Source organism: Mangifera indica, chromosome 8, assembly GCF_011075055.1.
Source record: "Mangifera indica cultivar Alphonso chromosome 8, CATAS_Mindica_2.1, whole genome shotgun sequence".
NCBI classification, from domain to species: domain Eukaryota; kingdom Viridiplantae; phylum Streptophyta; class Magnoliopsida; order Sapindales; family Anacardiaceae; genus Mangifera; species Mangifera indica.
The window spans coordinates 9,396,524-9,409,096 of record NC_058144.1 but is presented as its reverse complement, the minus strand read 5'-3'; the positions used below and the strand labels follow the sequence as shown (position 1 = coordinate 9,409,096).

General features: G+C 31.4%; 1 pseudogene; it reads right to left on the bottom strand.

The window, feature by feature from the left end:
* Positions 1–350: 350 nt before the first annotated feature.
* LOC123223948 lies at positions 351–3,713 on the bottom strand (annotated as a pseudogene).
* Between the last annotated feature and the right edge of the window lie 8,860 nt (positions 3,714–12,573).

The window sequence follows — 12,573 nt, the reverse complement described above, 5'->3', positions numbered from 1 at the left end:
TAATATTTCAAATTCAATCATTTAAATTTCAGATATTATCCAAGTGTAAATTACAATCATCTTTACCATATGCGATCATTAATTGTACGTTAAAGGTCTTATTCATGGCATCGAATAATTTTCAACCATTTAGATGTAATGATAGCAAACGTGGCAAAATTACACCCAACAATTAAAAAAGAAAGGAGAAACTACTAGACAATGTTAAATTAAACTTAATCAATTAACAAACGCTGCCATAATCTTGTTATATAATATAATTTTATTTATTATAGCTTATTAAATAAATTTTGAATGGTGTGAAATTGGTGATCAAAGGATATTTAAATGACAAAAAGTGGAGATACAAGTAGAAGAAACAAAACAAAAATTATAGATTAAGAAAAGCTTAAAGCAAGAGATTTTTTCAAACTTTACACTTTATGCCTTGATGACAACCATGATAAATACAGAAAGAAACCATGACTAGCAATTATCACTGAACCTGTAAGTGCCCAGTATTATAAATCCCACTATTATGTTTTTTGATTTTCTATAATTTTATTTCAACAATCATACTAAAAGGATGTCTGACTCAAGAGTAGAAGTGAGAATCCATGGCCTTAACTATGATTGACCTCAAACCGCCCGTGTCTGCTAGGAGCCTTACACAGAAACCGACTGCAATGCATACCTGAAACCAATCAAATTTATTGAATTTAAAGTATAACCAACAAACAAAACTATAAAGAAACTGAAGAATGGATCAGATTAATTTACGTACCCAGTTAGCCCACCAAGATAAGCTGTATTTTTGTGGTTTCTTGATGGCGAGCCACATCATGCAGGGCAGCTGACATTAAAAAAATAGGACCAAGTGAGTTACAAGCAACAGGTGACAAGCGCTTCCATATCTTTTAGTTAATAACATAGATGCTCGATTTAGCTTACAATGAACGTTGTTGACACAATAAATCCTCCAAAAAATCCAAGCAGACCTCCGAAGTACGGGAAAGTAATGGCAAAGAACATTGTGAACGCTGTAACGAGTAAATGATAAAACAATTTTTATATTCCAAATAGACTTCTTAAAGTAATACATCAATGTTGTTTTAATTGGGGAATTACTTACCAACATATATATTGCGGACAATAAAACGAAGAGGGGCGCTGGGTCTGAAATTCCATTTTTTCACAAATAATGTTTCTAACTTGTCAAAAACTGGCATTGCATAAATCTGTATATATGCAGACAAAAGCATATTGATATATGAACTGGTAGTGATCCACCTGAAATGAAATCTCAAACGAAAAAAGAAGAAATTAGGAAAGCTCGAATTTCACCTGGTAGCTGCCAATAACATGGATAACAACGAACATGTTAGCAGTTGCAATAAGCCAGGCAGGTCTCCCTAAGGAAATGAGGATATTATCTTCAACAGTATTACCAAACACCCAAAACCCAATTAGAGCAACAGGAAAGTAGCACAAGCCAACAACTATGTAAGCGACTAGAACTTCTCTCCACATAGGACCTTTTGATAACCTGTCAGGTGTAGAAGGAATTGTTGCTTGAATTTCAAGAACAACATTGTGGCCTGCAAAAGCAAACGCCACCACTCCCAAGGCATTAAAAAAGTCAAACACACTTCCACTTGTTGACTTAGCTTTGTAACCATACTCCACATTTGATTGAACACCCTTATGGAGTGAAGCGGCAGAAGCAATTGCAGAGTAACTGTTTAATTTAAAACATACAAATCAAACCTCATGTTGGCATGTCAAATTAGATTTTCTTGTATCCATGGCATGTAAAATAGAGAGAGAATACCTCAAGGACATGACAGCCGTGCTCAATGAGGCACCAAAAGTGGACTTGAAGTTGGACAGTTGGGAGAGAACAAAGTGAACAGACGCAAATATCATGATGAAATAGGTCAGCTTTATGTCTTTGCAAGTGCTGCACACGGTGTCATGGAACTTTTTTAGGGATTTGCCTCCAGTAATCATGTAAACAATGCAAATACCGATTTCACCAATAATTTGTTGTGGTAACAAAAAGTACAGACCGAATTTACTCTCACGAAGGGCGTACTGCCCCATTTCGTGGTATCTATCAAATCTTCTTCCAGGAACTATCTCGTGCATCTCAACCATTTGCCATAGGGTATATAGAGTTATGATCCATGACAGAACTAACATTACAACACCAGGACCCCTGAAAAAAACAAAATACATACTGTAAGAATTAAAAAACTTCTTAATCACAATGAAAAACGACTGGTCAATAGATAAGAATGTAGCAGACCATCCAAGTTTGCCATGGCATAAGGAAGACAGAGGACACCAGCTCCAACCATGGCAGTGACACTGTGGGCAGCTGAAAACCACCATTTTGCATTTCTTGAAGAAATGATGGTAAGGCAATCATCTGTAGCCCTCTCCCTCGCCAATGTTTCGTCATGAACCTGTGACTGTGAATGATGTCAAAACCATTTCCTTTAATTTAGAAAACAAAAAGGCAAGAATTAACTCAAATAAAATAAACGAGTAAACAAAAAACAGCCTCAAAGTTACATGTTTTAACTAACTTAAGTACTAACTCAAGTAGAATAAACGAGTAAACAAGAAGAAGAAGAAGAAGAATGTGAGTGGTGGCAAAAACGAAGAAGAAGAAGAAATCACGCCCCCCCCCCCCCCCCCCCCCCCCCTTCCCTTGAAGTACCCATAACAGGAAGAAGATGATGATAAAACAATGGAATAAAGAAGGAGAAGAAGAAGAAGAAGAAATCACCAGCCGTTGGAGTACCCATAAGAAGAAGAAGATGATGATGATAATGATGAAGAAGCTGATGAAGCAATGGAATAATGAAGATGTAATCACCCGCCCTTGGAGTACCCATAAGAAGAAGAAGAAGAAGATGATGATAATGATGAAGAAGCTGATGAAGCAATGGAATAATGAAGATGTAATCACCCGCCCTTGGAGTACCCATAAGAAGAAGATGATGATGTAGAAGTTGATGAAGCAATGGAGAAAAGAAGAAGGAAAAGAAGATGTAGCCACCCGCCCTTGGAGTACCTATAAGAAGAAGATGATGATGATAAAGCAATGGAATAAAGAAGAAGAAATCACCCTCCCCTGGAGTACCCATAAGAAGAAGAAGATGATGATGAAGAAGAAGAAGAAGAAGAAGAAGATAGGCACTAACTCTGGTTTGCCTGCAAATGGAATCGCCCGCCCATGGAGTACCCATAATGTTTTGTGAAAAGGTGATGATTAAGGAGCAGCAGCGGCAAATAAATAGACAATACAATTTTTTATTAACGATTAAATTTGTAATATTTTTTAACATCACTATTTATCATTTAAATTGACTTAAGCTAACAATTGTTCCAACTCAACTCTATACAAAATTCTTTTTCATTTTTATTGTGAATACAAAATTATTTCTATTATTGTTAAATATATTTATTTTCTAAAAAGACTTAATTTTGTATAAATAAAATAGTGGGACCCGTTTCTTTTCCCACCGCGTAAGCAGCGTGAGCGTTTGCAGTCGTTTCTCTCCGTTAAACACAATCTCTTCTGAGGTTCTCTTAATTTCAACCACAAACAATTTGAGAAATGTCATCCTTGTCCTATACCAAGTGTCCTTGACCTGACCTTGTCCTATGCTCCTTACTCCTTGGTTATTTTTTGTTGAACCCCCTGCATCATGCGAAAAATTCATCGGAGTGGCCCCCTCGAATCACCACCCATCACACCTGACCAGCCTGGACGGCGCGAATTCACAGTAGGACCAAAGGAGACACCTTACCCATGAAATTTAAAAAAAGAAAAGAGGGATTAATTCAATTTAAATATTAAAAATAAATAAATATATATATATATATATAATATGGACCTCTAACAAAAATTTATTACAATTTTTAATTGGATCTTTAACCGGAATTCTCACCAGCGTCTGCTGGGCGGCATTAATGCGAAATTAAAATTTTTTTGAACGATGTTTTACATAGTTCGTTTGGATTGTTCAATAGACAGCATACATAATGGTGTTAATATTTGAGTCATGCGGAATTACAGTAATAAAACAATATGAATATAATGTTGTGCATGTCTTATAGTTTAGTTGTGCTACTAAGTGTGTCCTTTTTTTGAGAATTTATAGTAGTGAGGGAGAGGTTTTATTGCCGAAGAGGACGCACTTAGTAGCATTCCTAATTTTTGTTATTATAAATTCTCATTAGTATATGAATATAATATTATGTTAATGGTTCGAGAGACAGAGATTTTGTCAAAAAATTAAAACTTAAAAAGAATATATAATTTTTTTAACCTTAATTTTTTAAATTAAAAAATAATATAAATTTTTATATTTTTTAATATTATTATTTAAATAATATTTTGTCTTTTACAACTAACTTTTAAGACACGGGTGTTTAAATTTTAGATTTTTGAAATTTTATATCTATAAACCACCAAAGCAAAAGAAAACAGCACATTGAAGAAGAAAACTAAAGCAAACTTGTGATAGCTCTCAAATTGTCTCCCATGCTTCTTCTCTTTGGGCGAACCTGTATATCCTGCACGATTATTTTTTATTTCCGTGCACAAATAAAATGCTCAGACTGCCTAAATTGCTTTTTGCCGATATAAAAGGAGCTAAGGGGTGTTTGTCTTTAACTGGCATTCGATTGAATTGAAATTGCAAGCTAGCTTGAGTTTCTTGGGCATCAATCAATAAAAAAGAGGTCTTGTTTTTATTAATATTATATGGAACAGGAAGGCTGACTTCAATTAGCTTTTCAGCATCTTTGTGTAGATTTGATAGGGGCGTTGGATTTGTTTCCTCTGCAGTCTAAACTTGCAATTAGGAGTATTATTAAGATATTCTGATCTGTTGCATATTAAGGTATCTTACTATTTAAAGCTCTATAGATGAAACAAAATAAATAATCACAAAAATGCAACTAATCTTAATGTCTCTTATAATGGCACCACATTGAATGAAATTTTGTCAATTTTTAATTGATTATACTTATTCTAAAATACTTCAAACTAACTCAAATGTTATTTTGCTTGTTCATATTTGCTGCTTTTGAGAGCATGGATTTCGAACGATTGAAATAGAACTTCAAAGTTAAGCATGGAGATCTTTTTATATACATATGTACATAAAAAGATTATCTGCTTGGGAAATATAAAAATATATAGGATAATTTTGACAGTTAAAACACTCATTTCAATAGAAAAATTGTTTGTTCCAAAACGTTAGTTATTGAAAAATTATTATTCAAAGGAGAAAGAAACACGACTTAAGTACAAAAAATGTAAGGAACATTCTTTTTTTTAAATTTAAAGAAATTGTATTAAGGTTTTTTTGTTTTTTAAAATTCTAGAACAGTTTTCCTCTATCAAATTAAGCCAAACACAGTTCTAATTTTAAAACCTTTAATGCGGTCCAGTACTGCCTACCAAACATGTTCTGATGTTCCTTTGAAAAAAAAAAATAATAATAATAATCGTAGTGGTCTCTTCATGTAAAATCTAAATTCTAAAGGGATTAGATAAAATGGCATGTAAGTTGAATATGGCAGAGAAAGGAACGCACACTTTGAGTTTGGGGTCTGAAAACGAGAAATGTTAATTATTAGCACGTTTAATTATTGGTTGTGGTCCTAAGAAATGAAAATAGACTCGGAGAGTTAAAGAGTGCAGAGCAGACGAATCTAGAAGCACCGGAACGGATGGAGACAGCTGGCTGTGACCAAACACACACTGTCACGGGCACGGCGACACTGTACTATCACACCTTACTTTGGAAGAATATACGTAACGTATTCATAATTTATATAATTTAAATATGTAAATAATATATTATTATTTAATTAAATAATTTAAAATTTAAAATAAAATATATAATCTATATATTAAAAAATGTATATATATACCATATTATTTATTATAATAATAATAATAATAATAATAATAATAATAATAAATTATTTAAAATAAATATTAATTTTACTAATATTAAAAAAATCAAAAAAATTATTAGAAGATATTATAATTCAAGAAAGTAATTATAATTGAAAATCAATAACTAAAACAATAATATAATAATAGTTTTATGGTTTATCTGAAAAAAAAAAAAAAAAGAATTTTGAGTTTCAGCCAAACAACAGAAAACAACAAGTGGGCTTGCTTTTTTTGCATGGATTAGGTGAAGCAGAACCACTTTCGCCACTGCTTCCAAAATCGCTGGCAAAACGTCTCTATAATTGCAGAGACAAATGGAAAAGTAGGGCCAGAACAAGTCATCGTATAATGCTTAAAGCAAGGAAATGCTCCCGGTTTCTTTTGCGCTCTGATCACATATTTTAAACATAATAATAATTTTGTGAAAATCTTTCACAAATATTTTTTTATTTATAATTTTTCATTTATGATAGAGAAATACCGTAGATATATGATGAAAAATATGATAAGCTTATAACATAATATTAATAAATTAATTTATATATTATATAAATTATAAATATAAATAAAATATATATACTATACCATTTATCTACTCATTTTCAATATTTAAAATTTTGAATTCTTTAAAGATATCTTTAACTATCAATATGTTATTGAGCAAGCCATTAGAGATAAGAGAGAGAAATTGAAAATGGATTAGGGCTACCTATAGAACCCAGTAGATTTGGCTCTATTTGTGGAACTATTTGTTAGCAAAGAGGCATTGGTTGCCGGCTTGCCGCCTCCTCCCTGACATATCACTCTCCTTCCTATGGATTTACTTTTAATTATTTACTTCTTCAATTTTAATTATCATATATCCACCTTTTTATTTCAATTTGACGGTGGAAAATTGATTGGGAAACTGAATGAATCAGGCTCGAATAAGAGTACACATGGCAAATGGGCTGGTTCGGTCCAAAACATGTTAAAATAGGTAGGCCCAAAACGTTACAACCCGTCAGGCTCATGGGTCTTCAAGGTCGGGCCTTGGGCCTGAGCATCTGGCCCGTAGGCCAACCCTGCCAGGCCTGTTCACTGTACAAAATGCATTAAAAAAAAAAAAAACCTTATAATTGGGTTACAGCCTGCAGCCTGCAAGGTTGGCCTACAGCAACCGCTACTGGCCGTTGCCATTTTTTTTTTTTTTTAACTGTATAAATCCACCATCCTCCACTCTTTAAACAATACGCATCCAATCTAATTTATCATTCTCTCTCTACATTCTTTTCTTTTAATTCTTTTTACTATATTTTATATGCTTCTCTAGCAAAAACAATTGATTAACTTGCGTATTTGTTCTTTAGACAATGTTGTAATTTTTGTTATACATGTTATTATCACCCTTCTTTTTATGTTTATTAACAACATAATTTTTCTTTCTTTTACAATTTTGTTAATTATTATTTTTTTTAAATATTATTATAATGAAATAACTTCATCTATTCTAAACATAAAAAAATTGTGCAAACCATTGAGACCTCTTAACTTTGTATACTCAATTGATCGAGAATGTATGCAATGTAAAAATTATAACGGTGCCCTTATAAGGTTTATGTTACATGATCTATGTTACAGTGTTTATGTTATAACTATTAAAAATGAAGTCGTTCTAAGCGTTTGAATACTTTTTTCGCTTAAAACATATTAAGTATTTTCATTATCAAAATATTTAAAATAATAATAATAATTAAGAAAATTGTAAAAGCAGAATATAAATTATGTTGTTAATAGACATTAATAGAATGGTGACAATAGTAGATATAAAAAAAATACAAGAAATACAATTAGATGACCACTCACGCAAGTTATTCTTCTTCTTGGTGGTTAAATATATGAAAAATAATTGTCCTAACTCACGCATCGGGTAAGTCAAAAAGATGTAGTTAGAGAAAACAATTTCATTACGACATTATCAATAAAATAAAAAGTTTCATTTAATTAAATAGGATAATGAATAATATAAAATTATTTAACATTATTTAAAAATATAAACAAAATATGATTTCTGGGAGTGACTGTAATTTACTATCTTCGATTGTATTAACTAGGAAGGAAATTTATATTAGTAAATTTAAACATTTATTTAAATGTTTTTAAAATTAATATACAAACGAGTTGATCTGTTAGATATCTGGCTTGACTTAACCCTTTAAACGTAAAGCCAAGTTGTGGGTCTTATATATTTATAAGGCCGACCCAATCCGAAGGTTTGCCTTTATAGCAGGCCTTGGCCTGGCCCGATCCACTGTGACTCTAAACAGGAGCGTAATGAATCTGTTTTTTAATTTTTTTTATCTTTAATCATTTTTGGAATAAAAAAAGTTTTTGAGGGGCATTTGGTTTGAATAATATTTTATTACTAAAATGAAAAAATTACTTTAAAGATAAATTACTTAAAATATTACTGAGTATAAATGATTACTATATTTGATAAAATTTGGTATGTATAAATAATTATTGTGTTTAGTTAAATGTAATAAAAAAATACTAATAAATTATTTTACTTAAATGTCATTGAATATAATTATTTTTTAATATTTTTTATATTATTTATCATATTAATTAAAAATAAATTTATTTTTGTCTCAAAAAATTAATAAATAATAATATAATTATAATAAAATCAAGATTACCTTAGTAATTTTTAAATATCTAAGGTGAAGATGATAATCAGATTATCGTCTATATTACCTGTCATGTCAACATTAATAATAAAAGATTATAGTAATATATTATTACTGACAAATTAAATAAGAGAATAAAAGATAAAATTATCAAAATAATTTTTAAATACTAGAACCAAACAACCCCTAAGTGTTCAAATTATTCACATCATTAATAGTTTAAAATAGGGTTGGATCCCAGCCGAGCAGAGTCCAGGCAGGGCCCAACTCATTTTTAGTGAGCCCAAGCTCGGGCTCGGGCTCACCGAGCTTGCTAAACATATGTTCATGTTTGGCTCGTTTCATAATTTTGGTATTCGGGTTGGGCTTGCACTTAGCTTGGGTTCATGTGTTCGGGCTTAGGGTCGCTTTGGGCTCATATTTTAGGCTCGATAGCTCGATTTTAGGCTCGTATTTCAAAGAACAAACTGTGTCATTTGTTCCAAGTTAAATGTTTTTTCATTTGAGTGAATGACTTGCGAGCCAAGCTTGGCTCAATTAATTGCTATTTTGATTCAAGTTCGTATTCGTTTTTTGCTTAAAATCTAGGCTTGCGTTCATATTCGGGCTTGTTCAAAGCAAGCTCAGGCTCGTTTGAGCAAAACTCATTTCGAGCCCGAACAAGCTCGTTTCGATTCCAGCCTTAGTTTAAAAGTAGCGTGCGTGTGCGTTATACATCCCACGCCAATCAAATTATATAATTATACATACTTCCGATTTTTCGGAAAGAAAAACAGTAATTAATTTAAAAAAAAAAAAGAAAAACAATTACTTTTTGTAATTATCTTGTAATTCAAGGTAAAAACCAATTTGACACACTTGAAAATATTTTCTCAACCCAACAAAAACAGAAAAGTAACATCTATTGAATTTCTGTTATTGTATTAATTTTGTATTCGATCTTTTATTGTCATATTAATTTCGATACTTAATTCACTTCTAAGAAATATGTTATTATAGCGGACTGAGCCTTTAGGCCCGTGGACTGGCTCTACCCGACACAGTATTGTATATAATACCATGAAAAAATTAATAAATAAATAAAATAATAATTATAATTTAAAAATTTATTTTTTAATTAATATGTTGGCCTGTTAAAAAAGGCTTGGTCCGATCGTATATACATATAGATGTGTCGCGAGTCTTGTGCATTTTCTGAGTCAACGCGATCCCTAAGCCTAATCGAACATGCTAGAATCCACCTGGCTCAGCTCTCTGACACCTTTACATGAGATCAATAATAGCTTTTGGCTGATGTTCAGTGGACTTAACTTCTAAAATAATAACGTATGTATGGTACATTAAAAAAAACCCTTGAATCATTGTCGTTTAGGGTGTTAAAACTTGGTGATTATTGTTTCCAAGCTATTAACTTTGCATAGTTTGGTTTTGATTAATTGTAGATTGAGACATATAGAAGGGAAATTTTGGTTAAGATTGTCTGCTTGGAAAATATATAGAGTAAATGCCAAGCATCAAAATATTGGATTATTCACTACAAGCTAAGGCAGGCCTTGAACTTTTAAGATAATATTGAGTGTAACGATATTACATTATTGTTCAATGTTCGTGCGTATATAATAATCTAATCCTAAATTTATTGGTTGAAATTGCATTTGTAGAATCTAACGGCTGACCTAGAAATATTAATATAAACATGTCTCTTTGTCCTGACTGCGTAACTGTCTTTCAACTAACTAGTTATTACTATATAATTTATCTCATTACTTTTTTGTTGATTGCCATGAGCCAAAGTCATTTAAAATTGCAGAGACAAATGGAAAAGCCGGGCCGGAACAAATCATTGTACACTACTAAAAGCAAGGAAACACTCCCCGTTTCTTTTGCACTCTGATCACATATTTTAAGGCCAAAGGACTTATTTACAACCAAAGTTTAGTGTTTTCTCAAATTTTTATCCATTAACTTCAAAACTTTTAAATACCATCCATCAATTTGTTAATTTTTATAGTTATTGTTGGGATAAAATCATTATTTAGTAAAATATTTAAAAAACTAAAAATTTATCAAATTTCCTATTTAAGTTTAAAAATCTAATAATTTTTCTCACCCCACCCAAGGTTTGAAAAGTGACAAATTCCCCCCTAGAGTTTTGATCCCCTCTCTCCAATGAATAACGACTTCCCGGTTATTAGTGTTCTCCCTCCCAATCTCTGTTGCAGTCTTCATGCGACGTCATGAGTTTTTGTTAGATGAAGATCATTAGACAAAGAGACTCTTTGTCTCTTCGTCCACCGTAGATCGATGTCAGAAGACGATAACAAACCTTTTGTTAGAGTCTTCTGTTGTTATCGTCTTCTAACGCTAATCTAGGGTGGATGAAGACAAATTGTTTTTGTCTGCTTGTAGAGACGAATACACACATCGACTTCTTCACTTCATCGACTTCATGTCGTGTGTTGGCTTCTCTTCGTCGTTAACCTTCATTGTCAGTGATAGAGGGAGAAAAAAGGAGGAAGGAGGTGTTAGCTTGAGTCCCATCATTGAAGAGAGAAGGATAAGAATAAAAACTCAGAGAGGGATAATGTAACTTTTTAAAGTTTGAACCTAAGGGAAAATTATTAATATTCTAAACTTATAGGGGAAATGTGTAATATTTTATTATTTTAAATATATTACTAAGTAAATAACAAATTTACCCTTATAACTTTATTTTTAATTAATATAATGTTTAATATAAAAATATTTTAAAATAATTATATGCAATAATATTTAAGCAAAACAATATATTTGTAATATTTTATTTCAGCTAATTAAATATAATAATTATTTATATATGTTAATTTTATTAAATATAATGATACTTTATATTCAATTATTTTTCAATTAACGTATTTTTTATTATAATTTTCTGTTTTTAATAATAAAATACTATTTAAACCATAAATACTCTACGAGGAATCAAAATCATGATCTTCATCTAGAGAGTCAAAAGAAAGACATAGACTTCTCAAGTTGTAATTAGTTTCAGATAAAACAAACGTGCCATTTTCATAATCCTGTTAAGATGTAATCAATTGACAAATACTGTCATAATCTTGTTATATAATATAATTTTATTTATTATAGCTTTAAAATAAAATTTGAATGGTGTGAAATTGGTAGACACGTGTCAAAAGATATAAAAATGACAATAAATGGTGATAAAAGTAGGAGAAGCTAAAATAACATATTGTAGTTTAAGAAAAGCATAAGGCAAGAGATTTTATCAAATTTTACATGCTTTGTGCTTTTTTTTTTTTTTTTTTTGCTTTTAGGTAAACACATATATAAACAAGCTAAAAAGAGCCCTCAAGAGGGAATTCAGGATCATCCTAAACTCAAATTTTTTAATCGTAGGACAATAATAAAAAAAAAGCCAAAATCTATACTATAAACACGATGTTTAACCATCCTTTTTAAATATCTATCAAAATCCCTACCCTAAACTTTGATAGACCTACCCGCTTCTACTCTCTCGTATAAAGCCCTTCTCTCCTGCTCCATTTCCTCATCACCTCCTACAACTTCTACTTCTTCAAATTTAATTTTCACTAGAGCAAAGGGCCCCGAACCGCACCATCCTACCCATTGGCCCCGCCAACCCAGCCAGCTGCATTAACCAGGCTGACTACCCTGACTATTCTTTCCGTATCTAGGAGCGATCACATAACTAAGCTGAAAGGGATGTTCCAGCGCAGGTGTCAGTGTCAACTTCTCTTTTTGTTAAGTGTTTTTATTACTATATCTATATCCCACGTGAATGAGGAAAGTTCCGGACTGCCGACCAGCGTTAGAAATATTTAAAACAAACGTATCATTTTCATTTGTTAATTCATGGAGAAAAAAAAAATGTATGTGAAAATGGAATATTTAGATATATTTTTTGAGAAACTGTTA